The sequence below is a fragment of the Phasianus colchicus genome, chromosome 21 (genome assembly GCF_987193195.1).
Source record: "Phasianus colchicus chromosome 21, bPhaCol1.hap1.1, whole genome shotgun sequence".
Taxonomy (NCBI): domain Eukaryota; kingdom Metazoa; phylum Chordata; class Aves; order Galliformes; family Phasianidae; genus Phasianus; species Phasianus colchicus.
This window is the reverse complement of record NC_143456.1, coordinates 5,364,466-5,387,918: the sequence shown is the minus strand read 5'-3', so window position 1 is coordinate 5,387,918 and position 23,453 is coordinate 5,364,466. Positions and strand designations below refer to the sequence as shown.

Here is a 23,453-nt window from a genome sequence, read left to right as displayed (position 1 = left end):
GCCCAGGATGTCAAACACCTATGGTAAGTGGTACAAACAGCCCTTCCCTCTCAGGGCCACCCATTTGCTTCAAATGGGAGGATATGGCTACACAGAAAGGCAGAACTGTTTTGCAGACCCACACTGCAGACAGAACAGGTTTCAGCAGCTCCCACTCGGGAGCACATAAGGATGTTTTTTTCCAAGACAGAAAAGCTATGGAAGCAGAGCAGTGATCTGCCAGGAAACAAGAATCAGCTCTGCCAGCTTGGAATGAAATTGTTCTTTACAAACAGCACAGAAGTCCAGCAATTACAATTAAAGACAAACCTGCTAAGGCAGGTGAGGCTTTGCCCACCAGTAAGGCAGCGCTGCAGGGCTGCACAGGGCTGCACTTTGGAAGGGCCACTGCCACCTCACACCCTCGTGCTGCAGAGCCACTGCCTGCTGCTGTGCTTTGGGCTCCGAGGGCGATGGCTGCAGCTGCTCAGCACGGCAGAGCCACACCACATCTGAGTGCAGGACAGACGTGAGGAAAGAAACCATCTCCTGCTGCAGCAGCAATAAAAGCCCTTTGCAACTGTTAAAGCCAGATGGAAACTAATCTTTCTCTTTTTTTTTTTTTGCAGCCTCTCATCTCTTCCCTTCCTTCCCTGGTCGGTACAAGACACTACGATGCTGAGAAAAGGCAATCACAATTAAGTGTTTCACTCCTAAATGAACGACTCGGTTTGCAAACAACAATGGTGACCCAAAAAAATGCAGCTCTCAGCAAAAGCAGCCCAGCTTTCTTTGCAAGATATCCCAGGTCTTCTGTAAGGAAACTGTTCCTCCTGGTCCCATTCTGAGCTCTCGAAAGGTGCTCTTTTGCCCCTCCGACCCCTCCTCACCCCAGATTTACAGCCTGTCAGAAGTAATATGAAGAAGTGGATGAGGCACGGAGACATACTGGCCTGGAAGCCGTTCTTCTGAGAAAGCACTGCAAACCTGCTCCTTTAGATAAATAAATAGCACGTCCCCTGCGAGACATCATCCGCAAAGCACTATCGTACGATGCCTCCACTGCCATAATTCCCCATGTCCTTATTGCCCGACAGCCACCATAAAGAGCCGGCAGGTTTATGTGCCACTTAAAACCAACCTATTACTAGCAGCAAACTTCTTTCAACAAGTTCCTGTGTGCTTTGTCTCAAAACGAAACTGTTGCGTTGCAGCCTGACCAGTGAGTGTGGCTCATGGTCCTTTCCAGGGCACCAGGGACAGGGGGGTACTGCCCCACACACAGGGAGGATCCTCCAGCACTGTGGCTGTGGGCAGTCACACCAAACTGTGTACAATTACAGCAGAAGATCGAACCCAGCATGCACAATTTATACACTGCAAGACATAAATGATGTTTTCCCATAGGCTATGCATGAAGGGAAGCAGGTTTTCTCAAGATGGAAACAGACATTGATATCTAAACGGTAAATAGATGTTGTATCACTCCAGGATTTGATTCAGTAGGCATGCTCGGGGGCTGCTGTGCCTGAGGGACATGAAGAATGCCTGTGTGGTTTGCAGCCCTATAGATCCAGGTTTCAACCTTTGCTTGGAATGAAGGAGCTGCAATAATCTGCGTGCTGCTTTGCAGGTCCTGCAACATGCAGTGATCTCTGAACAGAAAGTGGAAAAGGCACCTAAAATTTCCTGAACCCTTCCAGCCTTTCCCTACGTCGGTCTGCAGTCAAACAGTGTGGTTTTTATTTTAAGATACTGAGATATGTTTTCTTCCTGTCATATAAAATTAAAACGCAAAACATAGGGGCAAGCCAGTCGCCCCAAACTGTCCCATCTGCTTCATGATCAGATTTGATGCGACAAAAGCTAGAATATTTGTTTGATTTTCAAAGAGCATATGGTTTGATTTTTAAAAGCTCAGCCACTCACCGCCAGGGCCAGCCTTGTAGAGAAGCCTGATGCACAGCAGCTCCACCAGTGACACACGGGACTTTCTGGAAAAGCCCATCACCCAAGCTGGGCATCTGAAGTCCCTGGAAAAGCTGTCCTTGCTTGGGGAGCTGAGCAGCAGAGATGCAAGCTGCCTGGTGTGGGGATGTAATTCATCTAGACAAAAAGCAAGGAAGACTTTAAAGCAGAAGGAGGAAAAAAAAAAAGAAAAGAAAAAAAAAGCAGAAATATAATAAAACAGAAAAGGGAGGAAAAAGAAAGACAAGAAAGGGTTGAATAAATTTCCTTTTTGGTTTTAGACTAGTAACACCATAAACGCTACTGAATAAATCACCCACAGACCAGAGAGCTGAAATAATGCAGGGGAAAGCCTGACTTTCCATTCATCACACTCCCCCTGACATATAATAAATGCTTCTCATTCAACCAAAATGAATTAGCATAGTCGACACAGCACGCTTACATACCGATGCCCACAGATTACTCTGCTCTCTGACTGGAGTTTCCTTTCCTGCCACACTCTGCCCTATGCCACCTCCTCCCAGGGAGAGCAGAACAGCCTGACCTAGACCAAGGGGTCCTTGCTGCCCACAGTCCCTGGGACATTAGGGCCTCACTGCTGTCTGGAGCACCTATAAGCCCCAGTGAGTATGATCTATCATTTCTGGTATGAAAATATTGGCCACGACAGCCACAAGTCACCGCTTCTTCCTTCTGCCCTTTCTCGAGGAGCTGATAAGCAGCAGAACTGGAAAAGGCATTTCAGAGTCCCATTACAGCATTTTGGCCCCCAGAGAGAGATGTCTCTCTGGTGCCCTACCTTGTAAGAGCCAAGGAAAAAGGATGAGCTGTTTGCTTGGTACAATGCACAGGTCCAGGAGAGCTCAGAGACGTGTGAATTTGCACTTGTGGAGCAGAGTCACCTTCATATAACTCAGAGGGAGTCCTTCACGCCGACCCCAGCCAATCTGCAGCACTGGTGCCAGTCTGGAAGGACACTCAGGAGCTTGGGTCACAGCAGGAGAGTTACAGGAAGCCAGATCTATGCCACAAAAGGAAAGCCAGCACCTGCCACAAATGTTATCACATAAAAATAGCTTTTCTGTGTTAGAAACAAGCTCCAGTTAATGGGGACCCAACCATGACTGTGCTGTGGCAGGCACCCGGGGGCAACACTGGGGCCAAGACATGATAGGCAGCCTCTGCACTGGCTCCATCCCCAGTCTATCCATGTGCAGGTCCACTGGGTGTGGGTACACTGGGAAGTGCCCTGTCCTGCACAGCCACATCAAAGGAGAGAGTGTGTGGTGGGGAATGAGCCCATCCCATAGCAGATCGTGCTGGGCCACGTTAAAGCAACTGGAAATAGCCTCTGTTGATGGTCTGAAGGTCTGAAAACACCGCAGGTGGATTAAATCCATTTCAGGAGGAAATATCACACCAGGTCTGAGTGATTGTCTAAAGTAAGGCTAGAGTGATGTGAAAATGGGTGATAAATATTAAGAGACGGAGATGAGAGACACATAATGGAATGTCTGACAAAACCTTAATTAGAGCCCTGTTTATACTGAGAAAATATATTTAGCCGATAGCAGCACTGGGGGTTTGAGATTTTCTATAATGTGCTTAGCTTTAAAATAAACATTTATTTTAAACACAAGTAAGTCATTCAACTAGTTAGTTTGAAGTCAGGGTAGGTGAATAGCTTTCAGTAAATAATCTACTGCGTGCATTTATTCAAGCTTCTTTTTACCCTAAGGAACAAAAAAAGCCTGCTATTGCTCTGTGCAAGTCACTTCCTCCTACTAATTCTTGAATCTCCTGGCCAATTTCTCTGAGGCTGGAAATGATGCACTCCTCCAAGTGGAAACAAGTGGCTGGTGATCTCCACTCGTGGAACAGCTGCTAGAAAATCCAATCCGGATGCCTTCAGGTTTCTTAAACACATCGTTGCTTATTTGTAACTCTCCTGAATCCTGGCACAAACAGAAAGCCCAGCACTGATCCTAGATTTATTCTGGTCAAAGAGTAATTTTCATGATAGTTTCTCATGGCCCCTTCTCCCTCCTGCCCTTGGCTACTTAAAACCAGAAGTCCTCAGAGCGATCTCTGACTCAAATACTTCCCAAATACCCAAATACTTTCCCCTGACAACCTTTGCTGTTAATTAGCTGTACCGCCAGCTCTGCCCATCACAGCCTCTGCAGAGACAAAGGAGGGAGCTGTGTGTATAACCAGTCCCTGCTCTGAGTCACTCAATCAAAATCTGAAAACAGACAGCAGTTTCAAATAGTTCGTATAATGGCTTCAACAGGTCCTCACCCACCTCTGCCTCTGAAACAACCCAAGCAGTTTGTGTCACCATGGTGGATGTGGGATGGCCCTCAAACAGCTTACAGAGTTGGGCTCCACTCTCTCTGGGCAGACAAATTGCCCTGAATAATGGATTGCCCTGGATGAAGTGAGCTCTCCAGCAGGATGAGCAAAGGCTTCGGTGGGTAAGTGCCCACTGCTGCAGCGTCGATCACAGCAGGAAGAGCAGAGAAGGACTTGGTGGGGAGTTATCTTGTCCACTCTGCCCCAAGGCTGGAGTCTGACACCTCCAGTGTTTGTCAGAGCTGTCTAAGTTGTTCTTAAATACCTCTGGTGACAGCTGCCACACCACTCTTCTGTGTTCTCTTCCTGTCGCTCACGCTGTCACCTGCTGCCAGAGTCCTGCAAGACTAGCGGTGTTTTTCCTGGGGAATGAGTAAATTCATGATGAGGTTTTCAGTCCTCTGATGTGGCAGGAAAGGTCACGTTCCATTTGTCTGCCTGTGCTGCTTGCTCCATCTGTGATTTCCTCCAGGCTATGAGCTCTAACAGCCCTACTGTGCTCACCATGGGGCATCACCAGCCAGGCCCCACGTTCCCTTCTGGTTCCCTGCAGACTTTTAGGGCTTTTTTAGAGGCCTGGAGAGACTACTGTGCTCCCTTTAACACTATCAAAGCATCTAAGGCAGGGAATTCCCTTCTCTCCTTCTCTCGCAGCCCCTTGGCGCAACAGGGTCTGCACGAGGCAGTCCCCAGGGGGAGGTGACAAGTATGCTGAGCTACTGAGCAGGGCCAGTGCCAGCCCAGGCAGCTCTGGAGCATGGAGAGCTTGGGGATTGATGGCGTTGTTGCCTTTGCCTACTGCTCCTTGGTTGCCAACCAGCAGAACGGATGTCCTGCTTTGCATAATGCTTGTACTGCAAATATTATTAACCTCATATATCACTGGGGAGTGCACACAGCTCCCGTTTGCAGGGAGCACCAGGGCCAGCCCTATTCAATCTACTTCTATAAACAGAAACAAGGACCATTTAATAAGCAGGAGGCAGCTGGTGTCTTTAGAGGTTAAGGCTTTGTGTTGATTTTTTTTCCCCCTATACAAAAGATAAATATGCCCAGGAATTTTTTTCACTATGGGTTTTCATCTTTTCAACCTCTCATAAACTAAGCGGGGTCAAGCACTGGTCAGTTCTTCAGCAAGAGATCTCAAGGGAATAAAAAATCCACAGTACATTAGGAAAAGAAATACTTGTGACTCGTGACTTGGCTTTTTAGTGAGTAATGCTACGCTCTTTGAGCCGCCAGCGAACGCCCATTGCAGGCAGGGCTGGGAAGGCAATCACAGCTGCAAAAGGCTCATTCTTCCTGTGGATGTGAAGCCAGGGTGAGCTGGCATCTTCAGGGAACCAAAAGGAGTAAGGAACTAGAACTGTATCAGAGTCAAGCATCCTTTGAGGTCCTGTAAGAAAACGCCAGCCTCGATAAGAAAATCTGCTTTCTTTCTCCAACAGGTATTAGCCAAGGGGTAGCTGTGTAATGCCTCAAGTGAAAGGCATTCTAGTCTGCTTCCTTCCCTAAATTCATGCAGCAACTTTGTTTGAATCCAGTATGTTTGCTCCCCCTACTGAACTGTGCCACATGCTCAGTGTATGTCTTCCAACAGTTCCCCAACTACCTTTCCTATGCTGGCTGAATTTCCCTAGTGAGTAAAATGATTCCTATGTTCAGTAGCCTGTAAAGCACTTGGAAATCTTTCAGATGAAAGGCCCTCATCGAAAAGTGTATAATAAGATTTCATTATTGTATCATTTATTCTCATTATCGCTAATAGCTGTGGTTGTATAAAATGTTCTTCCTGTGATAAGAACGGACTATCTAGCAAACACCCCAGCCCACAGCAGCTAAGGACAAAGAAGGCATCAGGGAATAGGTGTCCAGAGTTCACTCAGCTGTTTGCAGCTCCCCATACATCCTCTCCGTTGCTTTGAAGATTTTAATTAAAACCTACAGAATGGTGTTTCAGGACCTGGAAGAGATCCAGAGGTATAAAGGACAACAGGCAAACTGCGAGCCTCCATTCATCACAGATATAAGGCTTTTCAGAACTGAAATGCACGAGGTGCTCACTCAGGAAGCTGGGGCCTGGGCAGAGTGGAGGTGTGGGACACACAGCACACTCAGCAAGGAAAAGGGGAAGCCTTGCATGAGGCAGGCTCTGTTCTCAGGGCACCGACTGCCAATGGGATCTGCAATGAGCAAACAGGTTACCTATAGGTGGGCTGGGGATGGGGACAGTGCTTCAGTGAGAATTTGGGGGTGTATGAAAAATAAGATTGTGGATTTAGCAGCTGAAATAGACCAGAAAGAAAAGAGGAGTAAAAGAGAATTAAAAGCACTGCTAATACAGGAAGCAGTGTCTGAAGCTGTAGATCTCATTGCCCTAAACAAATATATGAAGGGTAGGATTTATAAGCAAGAGATACAAGGAACAGCTGGCTGAATGGTGTTTGAATGGGTAAAGGAAAGTATTTACAATGTTGGCCAAGCAACTTGACAGGCATGAGGAGCTGTGTCATCATTCAGGCAAGAAATAAAAGAGGTGACAGCTGTAAGATATCTCTCCACTTAGAGAGACTGAGAATGAGGGATTTCTGCACCATTCTTGCCCTTCCTCTGTGTGCCCCAGATGTTGTAACTTCAGTGACTTGTATTTCTGTTCAGATACTCATAGCCTTACACACGTCAAACAGGGCAGTGACAAAGCAGAGAGCTTCATGCAGGGCCTGGAGAAGGCGGGCGGGCAGGATTGCATCTCAGACCTCTGTCGTTCCAGAGTGGTGAAGACCAGGAAGAAAGCAGCTCGGGCTGGATTTCATGCTGGAGCCTGGGGACCCTTCAGGCAGTTGCAATGATTTGAGACAGCCCAGTACAACAGAGAAGCCAGTTTTCAGACTGAAGAGGAAGGAGGAGACAGTTAAGATTCGACAACATATCCAGGGGAAAAATAAACAGATCAGAGTGGCTCTGCAACACACCATATTTAGTGAGATCAACAGGAAAAATAATATCCAGTTTCTCTAGTTGCTGCAAATTAAATGACTGCAAAGAGCATAAGTTGTATTTTCATTCCAGATCATGGCATCTCCAAATGAATGGTGGAACCATCAAGCTTAAGCTTGGGTGATACAGGAATTTCTTGTCTATTCTCCCTCTCCAGAATGATTCAAAAAAGACCCACTGCTTTTTTTCAGTGCTCCAGCTCCAACATCCAGATGAAAGGCACCATTAACAGGACATCTCCAATTAGTCAGAAGAGATCTGGCCTTCAGGGACTTGGATAAAGAGCAGCACGCTTTGCTCAGCTCTGAGCTGGCAGGTGTCTGCTTTCTAGGGTGACAGATCCAAGTACCTCAACGGGAATTTTAGATAACACTCTCAAGATGTTGCCAGAGCTGCTCATCAGAACTGCTCTGATTGACTAGCATTACTGAACAGCAGCTATTTTGTCCCTTTGATCACGGCTGGTCCTCAAGTCATGGACGAATTAAATATTGAATAGCCTGTGTGACAGCTCAGGACAGCTGTTGTGTCAGAACAGTCCTGAAGGCCTCTGTGCAGTCAGCAGGCACAGGGTCACAGCAATGGGGAGAGCCAGCAGCATCCTTGGCTGGTCTCCAGAGAAGAGCTGAAGCCACAGGCTCTGCAGTTGGAGGAAGACTGACCTTGCAGTCCAAAGGGTGGATCTGAGCAGAATTAGAGGATTTTAAACCCAGGATCTGTGCTTTTCCAGAGTGCAGAATATTATTCTCTGGACACCACGCTGCCAAAGGGGATTCTTGCAAGTCTGACCAAGTATTTTTTCCACTGTATATGCCTTCTGGGCCATGTGAATACAGGTCCATCAGAAAACTCAGAAGCTGTAAGGCACAGAAGAGCTAACAGTGACTAATTCCCTACTCATATGTGAAGAAATGCTGCATTGCACAAGCAAAAAAAAACACTCTGCTTTGTGCATGCAAGGAATTGTCTTATATTGCTAACTCTGCACCATATGCACACTGTAGGCTGGAAATGCCTGGTATTGAACTTTAGACATTGAGTCTTGGGGTGCCATAACTAGAGAAGCCCTAGGAAAGTACTGGCACAGGTGAAGCTAGGGAGGGTTTGTGAATCTGAAGGCACCCTGAAACCCCTCTGGTAGCTGCTATTGACAGCTCTGTGATTCTGAGTATGGTTTTCTGGCTAACCCTCAAAAATCGAACAAATGACAGTGACTTTGGTTACAGCACAGCAGCACTTTAATTGCAACAAGGGCCCCTGCTAATTTAGCAGAAACCCTTTTAGCTCAGATAACTGCTCCACTAATGAAATCAGAGCCATCACCACTTCTGGCTCCCCATGGTAAAACCTCTGTCCTTTCCAGGGAGTGAATCTCACCATAGCTTCAGACAGAAGTTTTAATGGGCTTTAGCAGCCTTTGAGAGAAAGTGCTTGAAGGACAAAATAAATCATCTCTCTTACCGTGCTGTCATAAAATCCCCCTTCCCCTTAATATTCTTTTTGCATCGCCTTCCAGTTCTGCCACCATCACCTCTTCAAAGCTTAGACTTAACTTGAAAGAGCAGATCTACCCAAGTGGAACAATAAAGACCCCCAGAGTTTCCATACCTCATATGTAAGATTTAGGAAAGCTGAACAGCCCCACAAATCTAAGGACAAACTCATCGTAGGTCCTAACACAGTGGGGAAACTGCTGTAACAGCTCTTCACAGGGCACACTTAGCAAAACCTGCTCCCTTTCCTCATCTTAAAGCTTTCTGCTGCTTGGGGGGACACTCTGTGGCTTATTTTGAGTTGGCTTTAAGTTGCAGTCTTTTATGATTGGAGGATCTCCATCCTGTGCAGTCAGCACAGACAGCTGTTGAACAGCACTCTGCAGATGTACTGCCCAGAATAAATCTGTGGAAGGAACTAGCTGGGTTGTTCCTGCACCTCAAGTACTGCAAGGCAGAGGAAAATGTGCAGATATTCCCAGCACTCCATGCCAGACTGTAGAAAAAACAAGAAGAAGGCAGCAAAGCCACCTCTGCATCCCAGCTTTTCTTCCAGTAACAACAACAGAGCTAAACTGGATCCCAAATGTTGACTCGTATTTCCAAACACTTTCTAACCATTGCAGAGAACAAGGGCTTAAGGGCTTGTCTGTATTTATGCTTTTGCTTGTCTTTAATACAGGCTGTATTTATAATGCATGATTAATTATTTTGCACAAGCCTCCCTTTTATGGGAACGTGTGAAATTTAAGCAATTTTTAATACCACCTCGCAGACATCACTCCTTCTTCCCACCCCCATTACCATTAATCCATGTTGTAGAAAGATGTAACATTTGTCACTGGTTTATTATGAAGTGCAATGTTGCGAGTTATTTATGAGCTTGCTATTTATCGAAATATTTGCGGGTAGTTTTAGCACTCCAACTCTAGGGTGAAAATGAGCCAGGCTTTACCCACTGCCTGGCACAACCCACTCCTGTTTAACCACTTCACTGCCACTCTCTGGCTGTGCCAGCAGAGCAGATCTTCCAGGGCTGTGTTTTAGGGCAGCCTCTCAGCCTTGTGACTTCCAAGTAAGTTCAATTACCTTTTGTTCTCAATAGGTGGAAAGGGATGCTGAGGAATGCTCCAGAGGCCATGGGCAGAAACAGGCCAGGAATGGAGATGTTTCTGAACTACATATGACTGCTGGAAAGAAGGCAGCCTGGGGATCTCACAGCACAGAGCAACTGGCCAGACCACAGACCAAGGCAGTCCACTATTCAGTGCCTGGTAACAGATACCCAAGAAAGAGCATTAGAACACAACAAACACGTAGCAGCCTTTCTCCAGAGTATTCCCCCCAGCTCCCAGCAATCTGCCATACAGGAACTTTCCAGGAGAGAGCTTTGCATCTGTCTTTAATAGCCCTCAAGGGATTTTTCAGCCTGGAGTATGCCCAATCCCTCCTCAAATCTACGAAGGCATTTTTGCACCACGATGCCCTGACGGCAAGGAGTACCAGAGCTTAAATTCCATGTTGCATAAACATTTCTTTTTGCTTGGTTTGACTCCACTCTTACACACAGTGCCTCCCCGTGTATCTGAAGCTGCCACTGTAACCTAATTCCAGCAGGACAATTCCCACCTCCACTCAAGACTAATGCTGGTGGATCTGTAAAGCAGATGGAGAGAAATGCAGGTAATGATGTGATGATTGGGTGATAGGAGTAATGAAAAGCAGTCAGAGAAGAGCATCTGTGGGGCCCCGCGGTTCCTGCCACTAAAGAGCAGCAGTCTCCCAGGCGGTGCCCTGCTTTTACTTGGGTCTGCCTGGTGCTAATTACAAGTGTCAGCACCAGGGCTGCGCTGTGTTAGTCTCTTTGCCAGGAGCAGTGCAATGGGGGGAAACAAATTTCAGGTGTAAACCTGAAATAAAACTGTTCTACAGCAACTTAGCCCCATGTCTGAAAGTATGCCCTGAATTTAGCCGGCTGTGAATGCAACGCAATTGTTGGCGGCTCCCTTGGCTAGTGGAGCTGGACTCTGTTTTCAGCTATTGCTTTTTAAACATTCAGAGCAGCTTGACTTGCTACAAGTGAGCATGCTCACATGACCATGAGCTTAACTTCTGTTGCCCTTCTCAGCTTCTCTCTTCCAGCACAAAAAATGAGAAGTGCAAGACCTGGAGTGCTTACCTGCCCCAGCCAGTCCCATAAGAGTAGATGTGAACAAGAAGAACCAAAAATGTACTTCTGAGACCTTGTTTCTGCTCTGAACGTGCCCTGCTGTCTTTCAGTCATACATCTGACCTTAGCATTCAGGGCTTAACACTTTAGGAAACTGGCCATACAGGAAATCCAAGAGCAATGCTGGGTATTGTTTCTTTTCAACAGCCCCAATCATAAAGCACTGCAGCTGTGTAGCAGGGAGCTGCTGCAGCCAGAGCAGCAAGTCCTTGGAGGTCAGTCCCTGCTTCTTTTTCCTCAGCATTATATATTCTTTCAATAAGAGACAAAAGAGAACAACAGCAGCCAATGCACAGCACTACAGCTGTTGGTGAAGGAATACAAATGAATCTCCTTCATTTGAAGTTGCAGGAAGAAAATAAAAACATATAAATGTTTGATTGTTGGGCTGAGATGGAAAATGAACCAGGTGGTTTCCTTGCACCATCCAACCCAGCTCAGCACCTCCAGAGATGCCCCTCGTCCACAGCAAGCAGGGAAAGCTGACGTTAATCCATGATAAATGGAAGAAACTCATCAAAGCCCACAGTGCCAACCAAATGTGCTGAGCAGAGGCCCCATGCTGAGGGCTGAACGCTCTAAAGACAGCTGTTAGCTTACAGACACTGCTCAGAGGCACGCAGTGAGCTCAGGTCACCAGTCACACCACTGCCAGGCACAGCTCAGCAGAAAACTCTGACAGAAAGCAGAACACTGCTTGTACTGAGCTCAGGGAGGAGGCTTCTGCTTTTATGTTTGCTTTTTAGCAACTGCAGCTACCAAAGTTGTCACTTTTCAACACCTGAAATGTCTCGATGAAAACACTTAGTGCTTTGAGCTGAGATCATTTGTTGCAATGAAAGCCTGCATTTTATTGAAAAGAGCAGACACTTTACAGGCAGTTTTATTTCACTTGGACACTTAAAGCTCCCTGGCACTGGGTGGATACAGATCCTGTCCAGGTATGAATTAGAAGGCCAGGAAGTCTATTCAAAAGGTTTAGAAGCCATCAGCAGGTGGATTGGAGTGCATTTCCTCTTGTTCAATGCATTTTTATTCTAATCCTGCTGTGTCTGTGAGTTTTTTTGTTGTGTTAGCTATAGTCAGATTTCCCCACACCTATTTCAGCAGGAAACACTATTTCATCAAAATAAGCCAACTTGATTTTGATTAAATTTCCATGTTTTAAGAGAAGTCTGCTGATGGAAAGCATTTTGTAAAAATCAAAACAAATCTGGGAACTTTGAGGCTTGGCTTTTTTTATTATGAATAATTTGGGGGGGTGGGGAACCACACTCCTACTGCATTTTGAGAGCAAAGCACAGTCACCTGTAATTTCTGAACATGAAATGCTCTGAAATGCTGTGGCAGGGCATTTTGATACAGCCCAGTGATTGCTCCTAAAGGAAAGTGAGAGAGAAAACCACTCCAAGCCTCTAATTAGCTTTTAGCAGACCTGTTCCCACTTGATCCAGGCAGCTCCTGGACTCCCTTCAAGAGGTCAGAGGAGATGAAATGTTCACTCACCAGCATATTTATATGCGCTAGGTTTGATTCTGTGGATGTGAAGTCAGAGTGAATTCCAAGTCACCAGAGCTCACGCACAAATACCAAGACATGAATGAAGAAAGAAGACATTTGATTCAGATTCCAACAGCAAAACCTCCAGCAAGGGTCAAGCAAAGCAAGCTTTCTACAGCGAGTGCCACCAGCTTCTGTGCATTACCAGGTGGGTGTCAGTCCCACCTCCACTGCTCCATCCCAGCCCCTTTTCCTTCACACTGTGCCTCCATTCCCCTCTCTACAGATCGCAGCTCACTGCCCTAAGAGCTGAGCACTGCCATAGCTCCGTGGTGCAGCTGTGCCAAACCATAAGCTCCAGGGGCTCCTTCCCCATCTCTCCGAAGCAGAGAGGTATGACAGGACGCCAGGCAGGTTGCCACACTTCAGAGCTTCTGAAAGATTTTCTTGCCAGCTGAGGACAGCCTGTTGTCAGGAGCTGGTCGGGCTGGGTGATGGGGTGAACAGCTTTGCAAAGAACAAACAGGATAATAAACCCATCTTAATGCCTACAGAGGAACACAATCTGACCTTATCTATATGCAAATTGTGGTGCCTTCTTCTTCCTCTGTGAGGGCGGCTGAGTTGGCTATAATGTGCCTGATAAGAGCAATACATTTGCATCCCACCGGATGCTATTAGGGGCTTCTCCCTGCTTTGTTCAGTAACTTAGGTTTTATTTAAGTCAAATAAAATAAAGTCAGAGAAAAAAACAACAGTCTCTTCTGATCAGAAAGCAGCTCTGTTTTGCTGACACCTTTTACAGAACCACCAGAAGCTTAGTAAACTTTCAGACACCAGCTCCCATGGCCTTTGTCAGCAGCATTTGACTCCTTGTTCTTTGCCATCAGGCTGTATTTGAATGGGAAGCAGCAGCTGGTGCTGAAGAATCCATCTGTCCCAGCCACTCCCTCCTCACCTGAAGTCAGGCAGACCTGCTTACGGTGTTTTGGGTGCCTGTGAGTTGAAAACAGCTGAGAAATTTGAGACTGGAGAGAAAAAATAAAGGAAAAGTGAAAAACTGCTTTCTTCCATCATGCAGCCAGCTCAGAACAGCTCCCTGCAGAAGGCTTCAAGAACCTGAGAGCAGTGTGCCACACTACTTTTCTTTCTAAAATCAGAGGTGAAACACGGCCAGATCTGCCCACAACTTCTGTGTTCTCCAGGGCCGTGCAGAGATTGCTACATTCACGCAGATGTATATATGCTTACCAACCCACAGAAAAACTCCACAAATCTGCACAGCTCCCTGTCCATCACCCATTTCCTAATCTCTGTGAAGTTACCCAAGGTCCTAGTGAGCACCCATTGCCCTGTCCCAAATGCCATCAAGGTGTAATGATGCTTGCTCCTATCTCAAGCAGTCAGCAGTTACATGAAGTTTGGAAGACCAAATCCATCGCATCCTGCTCCTACAGCATCTGATTTTCACCTTAGACGTTGGCCCACAGCTCTCAGGGGAAGAAACTGAAGAGTAAGTGCATTTTTTGGGTGAAAAATGAACACGGCGTTTGTATGCAAATAGCCTTAAACTTTGGGTAGGGGCGAGAGGGAAAAAGAGGGAAGAAATCCATTTAAAAATCTTTCTGCTTCTGTTCTTTTTTCCTATTTATGTTTTCACTGTGGCTTTAGTGGCTCTTTAAAGATGTACTACAAAGCTTTTAATAAAAGCCAGAATGAAAGGCAGAATCCTCTTTAAGATCCTAAATCAGTCTTGCAATACGTGTCTAGACTCACAGGTTGCTAATACATTAACTTTTAGAAGTGAGATATTGTAACACCCAGTAATCCCTTCAGCTGCTGCTGAATTCCCTGCCGAGGAGGCTGCGTGCTCCTGTTTGGATGGGAAGCAGCCACATTAACAATGACCCCTTTCAGAACCATCTAACAGGCAAGTTGATCTCTCAAAGTACATTTCATCTCTGCCTCTCATTCATTTAGCCATCCTTTCCACCACTCTGTGAGCACTGAGGGTATGACTGCTTTGCATCAAGCAACCACTGCACTCAACTGTACGAAATACACAGGAGTTTGGTCCTGAAGTTGGAAGCAATGTGCTGGATTTGGCATTGATCCCACCACAGCTTGGGTTACACAGCAGCAGCCATTCCATCTGCACTGAGCAGTAGTGACTTCCTCTGGTCACAGCTACTCAGCTTCTCTTCCTGTGGAATTCAATTTTCAGTGCTGCTGGCCTCAAAAACATGAGTCCAAACAAGCTTTTATTGGCCATGGCAAGCATATTCTGCTGTAATTGGCACTTAGGAGACATACGATAGTTTCTAGGCCTAAATGTCATACCTATAAATTGTCTGCTGAGCAAAAGGAACAGGCAATGTCTCAACAAAATATGAATTTTATTCTTAAAAAGATCCAAAATTTCTCAGTCACAAGCAGCGGCCGGGCTGCACCTGTTTCACCTGTTTGCAGTGGAGATGCTGACCTGCCAATTGTTTGTCTGGAGAATGCCAAAGGCAAAAACAACAGGTCACTGAAAAATCACCTGGTTTCTCTGAACTACAGAAAGAAATTGGTTTTGAGCTCTCATCTCCTGAGACCCAGCTCCATGCTGCCTCCTCACCTCCTGCACGACCACAGGCAGCTCACTTCAGCTCACCCAACTCCTGTCACCAGCTGTGAAGTGAGGACAAGAAGAGCTTTGTTCATCCAGGCTTTTGTTTGACTTCTGCATGCAAACTGCAGACCCCGCAGGGCACGCACTCTCTCTCTTCCCATGTGTGTAGAACAGCCATTTTTTTAAATAAGCAGCAAATGTTCCACAGAAGTCTGGAAGCCCCGAAGATGTAGGAGAGGTGTCTGGAAACACAAGAGAGCAGTACATTGCTCCCCTGTGCTGCCTGCAGCCTTCGGATGCAGATTCAGCTTCCACGCAGCTCAATGCTGGGAGCAGCTGCCCCAGCAGCCACAAACCTCGGGAGCCCTGAGCAGACTGTGGTTAAATTTAGATTCTCTCTTCCCTGCTTCAGCTGGGCATTTCACAGACTGATTTCATTCCTCCCGTGCACTCAGAGGGATCCCTCATTCCTCCAGTCAGTTATTACCCTCCTGCAGGGAGAAGGGCCCTGTTTGTGCTGGGAACCAGACAAGTTGCTCAGAGCAGAACGGTGAAAGCCGAGTCCCTTCATCAAAGCATCAAAGCTGGAACTCCTCTGCATGACACAGACTACCAGGAGCTGCATGCAGCACTCACTCCTGCTGCCAACCCCGTGACGAGCCCTGCAGGGTGAGAGATGGGCCCAGAAGAGCTGCAGTCCCAATCCAGCAAGGGGAGAACTTCCCAGGAGTAAAACCCAGCAGCCTGCCCTCCCCAGGACCACACCAGCCCTTCATAACCCCCACACAGCCCCATCCGCTCCTCGAGCTCTGCCTGCAGCATTGCTTTCTGGAGGGCTCAGAATTATCAAACCAAAGCCTTCTTCCTCGCCAGATCAAGAAAAGCTCAATGAAACCGAAACATCTTTGCCCTGGGGCCACTTGATGCTTGCTTTAACTGTGCTACTCCATTAAGGATGATATGATTTAAGTCTGACTGTCTGATTTGCATCAAGATTAATAGCAGCTGGTTAGTCATATTCCTTGGATATTAGCAGCAGAGCTTTTCTTCTGTGATTTCTCATTGTTCCTCACATGACAAACGACTCCAGTCTCAGCAAACAGAGAAGTTTGGCTATTACCAGCAATTAAATGGTCAAAAATAAAGAAGAGAACCCCATATCACTGCTAAGCAGCCGGACACCAATTAGATGCATTGCGTTTCAGGATCACCATGCACATCACTTTACCCAGGTTTCAACCTACGCTGTGAAGCAACATTTCAAAGACAATTAAAACATCATAAGCAATCATGTGTGAATAGTTCTGAACACAGCTACTAAATAAGAAACAATGACAGATTAGCAAAGGGAGAAATCATAGAGTTTAATCTAACCCTTAATGGGTGTTTATTATGTAAATGATTATCCCAATTTAGAACTAGCCACTTGTTACGGACTGGAACTATATCACAGCTTTTTTCCATGCTGAATTCAAAGCTCAGTGGAGATGGTGTTCAACAAGTTTATGGGCAGTGAATATAGAACCGAGACTGACCATTGCATGCCACGTGGACAGAAAGCCACTGGTATATGCCAACAACTGGTTAGCACCAGAGCTCAGAAGTGGAAGAGTTTCACCTGGCCTCACACCTGCTGCAGATCTGACAGAAGTATTTAGAAAAGCATTGCCTTGAGGGAGAAGAGTGGCTGTCTCTGAGAAGACCAAAGGAGCCCAGGTCTTGTGGGATGTTGGCAATGGGCTCAACCTGCACAGATGAGAAGGCAGAGCTGGAGAGGAACTACTGGCATCACATTCACTGCAAGGAACAGAGAAAAACATTAACCAGGACGGTCAGGGTGCTGTCAGCACGAGCTGGTTTTGCTGCTCCTTGCAGAGTTTAAGGCTGGGCATCTTCAGCCAAGGCCGCAGTTGCCAGGTGATGCTGCACATCCCTTTGGCCAGCTCAGCATCCCCCAGCCAGGCACTGCACTAAGGCAGCTGCACCCGGCTGGAAGCTGCAAGGCCAGGAAGCCAGCTAAGACCTCTGACCACAGTCTTACAGCCACAGGACAAAAAGGGCAGTCTTCTCTGCACTCACACCTATAGCCCAAGGCCCTACTAAAGGATGGAGTTCATTAGCTTCAAATTAGCTGCAGTGAATCCAGAAGCAGAGGAGCACAGCAATGGCTCCAGCAGGTCTGGCCAGCTTTGGATCCCGCTCTCTAATTGTGGCCATGTGTATAAGCCTAGGAGAGGATATATGGCAGTGCTTAACTTTATATTAGAATGGGTAAGGGCTGAATAGCAAAGGGTCTAATTTTACATCCAAACCCTGCAGTGATAGAGAAGGAATTCAACGGAAGAGAAAGGGCAGTGTTCACCCACCTTTTACCCTCCTCTAATATTCTCTGTCTTCCCAGACAACTAATTCTGTTCTCTCAGGGATAAATCAACATCTTGCTCAGCTATTTTTTCTCCTCCTCAGCTGCCAGGGTAGACTCCTGTATTTGCAGCTAGTTCCCCTGACGGTCTGAAATTCACTCAATTACCCAATGCTTAGGTCTCGGACTCTGCTGCCTGCTTCTTCAGAGGGAACCCTGCCGTTCCTCCCTCAGGGCCTCTGACCTGACACACATTTCTTCTTAGTGAAGCTCACTTCATTAACCGAGCGCTACCTAACTCTCACTTTATTGCTTCCGTCTTTGCTTTTTTGGCTTTAAGGTTTTCTAATGCAAAGGGTTTTATCAAAGCAGATAGGCTGCAGCTGATGCTAGTGCTGCAACAAAACGGTCTGCTAATTGCCAGCCATCTGGAATTAAGCTGTTGGTCTCCGAGTCCAAGAGTGGCTCTGCACAAGGCGAAATCAGCTCCTGGGTGTCATTGCCTCGACACTGGCCTGTGTCTGAGATGGAGGGGCTCAGCCCTGGTGTCTGACATTGAAAAAAAAAGGTAGAAAGGAGACAGCTCTTATTTGCATGAGCAACCGCCCACCATGCCGGGCCAAATATTGCCACTGTTTTCAAGAAAAGGATTAATTTGTGCTCAGAAAGAAAAGATTAAAATGAGCAGAATTTACCGCACATATAGGGAAAGAAGAAAATTACAGCTGTTCTGTCTTCAGCAGTGGCTTCCCCCTCCCCATTCCCCAGTGGTACACCATTAACTCACAGCACTTGGACACAAACAGGACACCCTGGGATAACAAACAGACCTGGGCGGGCTGCCTCTGCAATATAGCTCACATCTGAAGTTGACAGATTGTTTTCCCCTCAGATTTGTCTCCCCAAAGGAAAATGGTTAATATTCTGGGGTGTTTTCTTTCCTTCAAGAGTATGTGATTTATATTAGTGGAAAAGGTCTGGAAGGGCACTAGTTTCTTTTTATGGTTGCATGTCCAGGGACCTGATCATGCTGGTGCTGGCAGTGGCTGAGGCAGTACGGCTGTCCCAGCTGCCATCAGTCCTGCAGTGCAGCATCTTGCATCGTTCAAGGCAACCTCAGGAGGTCCTCAGTGCCTATAATCACCCACAAAACAGGGCAGAAACTTCAGTGTATGCTTGAGCCCCCTGAATTCCAGAAGCCCTTCATTCTAGTTGACCAGCACTGCAAAAGTTGTTCAGCCTCTGACTCCCTTCCACAGAAATGATAGATGATTTGTGCATTTATTTAAAGGCACAGCTAATTCTTGTCAGGTCCATCTGACAGGATCCACGAGACACTTCCACTACTCAGCACAGAAGGGGAAGATGTTTGCATCAGTCTTTGGTTGCGGGGGAGTTCATCATAAATTTTAGCTTACGGCATGAGCTACAAGCAGCTTCACCCCAAGGCCAGCACTACATGTGGTATTATGACCCTTAGCCTTAATGTGCTTATTAACACATCCTGCACTGCCTTCGTAAAAAGCTGCTACAAACTAAAGGACATCTGAAACTGCTGTGCAGCAAGAAACACAAGTTTGCTGGTACGTGACTTGCAAAGAATTCTAATAATCACATAATTATAGCTACAATCCATTCACTCTGATGCAGAAGGAGGTGAAATTGGATAAGAGAATTCTCTCCCTGAGGATCTTTGCAGCCAGCACACAGTGACACCACAGCACAGCTCCTCCCAAAGCCAGCAGAGGGATCTGGGGGCAATCACCAACAACCAGCCAACCACCAAGTGAGAGTGAGGGACTGACACCCAAGGGTGAGATCTCTGCAACAGCACTGGGCTGTTAGTGGAACAGCTCTGAGCTGAGTCCTCAACCCAAGTACCTCTTAGGAAAACAGAAGGAAAATCAGAGCTTAATAGGAGTCTCTAAGAGCTGGATGTCAGGTTTACTGCCAGTTGCATAGTCTCATGTTTTCCTTCCTGCTGCTTTTCCTTCCCAGTATTGCAGGGAGGCATATAACCCTTTGCTTTACTGGAAAAGGATGCTTTGGCATTTTTCCAGCAACCACAGCAAGCGCAAGGCCATGCAAAACACAAATAACTTTCTGGGAAGCTTCAACCCAAAGCTAGTTTGGGATGTTCAAGATTCTGAAGGCGTTTTCCATGACGGGAGTAATGTCAGGTTGGAGATAGGCAGGATCAAAGATCAGGACATAGGGAGAAGTGACACATACCTGTGTTTTGAAAGTATGAAGAACAACCACAGGCCAGCATTTCTATTGGCAGAATGGACAGACGGACATCTGCAGTGCAGTGTGTAATGGAAATGCTGAATGCTAACACATGCATTGTCTGGAAACTGAGGGGACAAGCACTTCAGCATGTCTCATCAGAAGGCTCTTAGAAGTCAAAATCTGCTTTGCAACTGACACGTGGATTTGAACTCTAGACAAGATGCATCTATTGTACAGAATTCTACAGTGCCAAAGGACCTCAGACACTTTCAGGGCTTCCTGAACATGTTAGATGTGTTCTAGATACCCCAGGCATGAGCTCTGACAATGACAAGATCAGGACTAATCAGAACTTGCACTTGATCCAAAATAGCATGGGAGGTCAGCCTGGAAAGTAGGGTGAGATAAAGCTGCAGAGCCAGCTGAGTAGCCTGTGTTGCTAAGGAGACACATTATAGCATCCTTTAGTTGGAATTTCCTAAGCGAAGAAGGGCTCCATGCCCAGGAACATCATTATGGCTCAGCCTAAAAGAGATGCAGATACCAGTAACTAAGGCTGGACCATCGCCTGCCAGGCTGGAGCAGCATCTCCCAGCCAATTGGACAAACAGAGCAAGCCTTCAGATGGCACCAGACCCAATCACAATCACACATTTGTCACAGTCCCTCTGCGAGATGGCTTCAGAGCGGGATTAGAGATATGACATCTCCTTCAGTGCTGAAGATCACAAGTTCAACCCCTGGCCCCTTGGTTATCACACCGGATACAGGACACAGCTGACGGCAGGAGAAGGGATGTGAAAAGGCCACCATTGGCCAGATGGTGGGGTAGTTGTATGTGACATTTCTGTTGGCGCAGTAAACTGAATCTGTGAGGTTCCTTCGACTTACTTCATGGCTGTTCATGGCTGTTTACTAACGATGCTGCCAGATCAGCTTCTCAGAGGATTTGCTTATCTCCAGCAGAGGATGCTTTGTGAAAGGCTGACAGCTTTCAGCATTGCTACTGGAGACTTCCTGGAGGAAGATGAGATAGAATCAGGCTAAACTGTTTCCCTATTTATTACAGCAATTTCACATCTCTGCCATCAGCAGTAGCAAGTTAAGGAACGATGAACAACAGCCTCAATTTCCATGATGCCCCACAGGGCAATTCTCCCAGGAGGCACACCATACCTATGGCTTCATCCCTACCAACTCCAGCCCTTTCTCCTGTGCTTCAATCACTAATTTGAACAAAATAAGAGAAGCCCACAAATCTATGGAACACAGGAGGCTGTAAAGAGCTCTGGAACTCAGCAGCTGCTGGGCCAGGAGGGTTCCCCTATAAATGTCTTTAAAAAATATTCTTAATGAGGACAGATACGCTCAGCATTCACAAACTCCAGCATCTCAGTGTTATTGGTTACCACTTCATCTATTATTTACATGAAAAGATCTATCTCAGAAAAAAAAGCCCTCTCTTCTGAACTCTTTCCATGACTGACTCAGCAGTTTAGTTTTTATGCTGGCTACTTTTTTGCTTCTCTTCTCCTTATTGCTAATTTCTTCAATTTTCCACTTAAAATCCTTATTTGCATGACAGCTCTGTCCAGCCTTAAGCAGATTTTTCTTGTCTTTCACTTCTATCTCATCCTTTCTTCACTCTTTTTTTTTTTTTTTTTTTTAGATTAAAAACAGCTTTGAATTAGGTCACTGAAACATTCCTTCCCCTGCCTTCCTCTCCTCCCCATGGAAATCCTGCAGGACCCTTCTCAGTGCATTGCTGTTACAGCAGCAAGGCTTCAGCATGGAAACCATGATCTAGATCCACCCCTGGGATCTAGATCTGTGCACATGGCTGCTGTGCACATGGCTATCTTACACTTCTCACTGCTTTGGCTATGAACCTGCTGCAGGGCTTACTCCAGATGGATGGTAGTTGTAGTGCGTTAGAGTCAATCCCTTCAACATACAGCAGTGTGAGTGCTTCACACTTGGTAAGGCATTTTCACATCTGCAGAATTAGGATCAGACCCTTGTGGGAGAGACTTTCTGGTCTAAAGGAATGTCTGCACTTTGTGGAGGAACAATTTTAACAGAAGTATGAGCCTTTCCATTTACACTGCCCACTCTGCCCTGGCTTTCACTGAGGAAAGAGAAGAAAGCACTGTCAGGATGGCTCAGCTGGCATTTACCAAGATCCTAATGAGGCCCAGCTTCACACCTACCCTGACACAGCCTAAAGCACTGCTGCAGAGATTGTTAGCAGAACCGAGAGAGCAAATGCCTCATGAAAACATGTGCAAGTCAGGATGCCAGTAGCGACAAATCAAACTGGCACAAATCTGGGCAATGCTACTGATTTCATGGGAGTCGCTCCCTGCTCACACGAGAATGAGTCAGCTCACTATATGGCCTTCTGCATTTCCTAAGTCGTTCCAGAAAGATGGAGAAAGAATCCTTGCTATACTTTCTTTGCCTAATTCTGGACTGCTGTAGAGATCCACTGAGCATTGGGAAAGGAGGAAATAAAGGGATACACAGCTCATTTATAAACTGAAGTATCAGTTGTGTTCATTCACTTGTTCCCACTCCTGAAATAGCTGTTCTGCAATATGACCAATATTTTTCAGCTCCATTTAATGCTTAGCAGGATCATGTTTGCATTGAGGTCACAAAAATGACTGCAGTGTGCTGGAGAGGGAGATCCATGCTAGCTTTTAGCTGTTTGTCATGTGTGCTTGCACCATCCCAGCTGCAACAGCAGAGAAAGCCACACAGACTAAAACTGATCTTGCTTTTCCCACCTCCTCTGTAATCCTGCTGCTGCTGTGGGAAATCTGTTACCACTGGAATAATGGAACAGAAAAACATACAAGCATAAAGAGCACTTACGGCAGCATAAACATTTGTGTAGATATCTCTGACAGCAGCCCAAAATAGATACCTGGAAAAAATTATAAGAATTAATAGCAAGCGTATATAATCTTCCCCAAGCAGACTCCCTGTGGCTCAGGGACATTCAGAGCTGGACGCTGTACCCCTTGGTAGATTTCTCTTCCATTAAATCAGACTAGAGTCCCTCAAAACTGCATAAACCACACTGCACGAAGGCATTCCTTACCAAGCTACCAATGCAAGGAACAAGCTCTTTTAGTCTCTTTTTATCCTGGCACCCACAGCAGGATGCTTCACTCAGTGCTTTCTAGTTCTGGTGCTGGAAGCTGCAGTGCTCATTCAGCCCCTCCCGCCCTCTCCAGACCACTCACAACTCTGCAACCTTTCCATACAGCACTGCCTTCAGTCCCCTTTCAGATGCAGGAGTCAAAGTTCCCCAGTCACTCCTTGCACTGAGGCCACTGCAGACTTATGATGACTTTTGTCTCCCTCCACTGAACCTCTCCCAGTTCTGCTAGATCCTTTATGAAATGAAAAGAACCAAGAACACACAATACAGGTGTGCTGCCAAAAGGAACTTGCTCAGCAGTAGTTCCCACATCCCTGCTGTATACTGCAATCACTTCTAGGGCAGTGCAACAGCTCCTGACGTGCCTTTCCTGGGAAGAGAAGGGATGAAAGTGGAGGACGTATTTGATCTCTGCAATTGTTGTTATTCAGGAAAAGGGGTTGAGCAAGTTCTTTCTAAGCAAAGGCTGAAAAATCAGTGCACCGGTCACAAAATGTCTCCCTGCAATCCTGGGCCTATCCCCAGTCTCCATTATTTTGGGGAGGGAGAGA

General features: G+C 46.5%; 2 long non-coding RNA genes across 2 annotated transcripts in view; one reads left to right on the top strand and one right to left on the bottom strand.

Annotated features, from left to right (window-relative positions):
* LOC149915310 (uncharacterized) overlaps nt 1–22,650 on the bottom strand; it is a 29,873-nt gene extending 7,223 nt beyond the window's left edge. Inside the window, exons 1-3 of the long non-coding RNA XR_016459242.1 lie at nt 20,625–22,650; nt 9,885–10,066; nt 1,909–2,106 (exon numbers count right to left, since the gene is read on the bottom strand). This is a non-coding gene — a long non-coding RNA (uncharacterized LOC149915310). The remainder of the gene's footprint in view (nt 1–1,908; nt 2,107–9,884; nt 10,067–20,624) is intronic.
* LOC116228131 (uncharacterized) lies at nt 10,066–13,595 on the top strand. Its single transcript, XR_004166705.2, has 3 exons — nt 10,066–10,478; nt 12,553–12,733; nt 13,416–13,595. It is a non-coding gene; the product is annotated as an uncharacterized LOC116228131 (long non-coding RNA).
* Nucleotides 22,651–23,453: the final 803 nt, after the last annotated feature.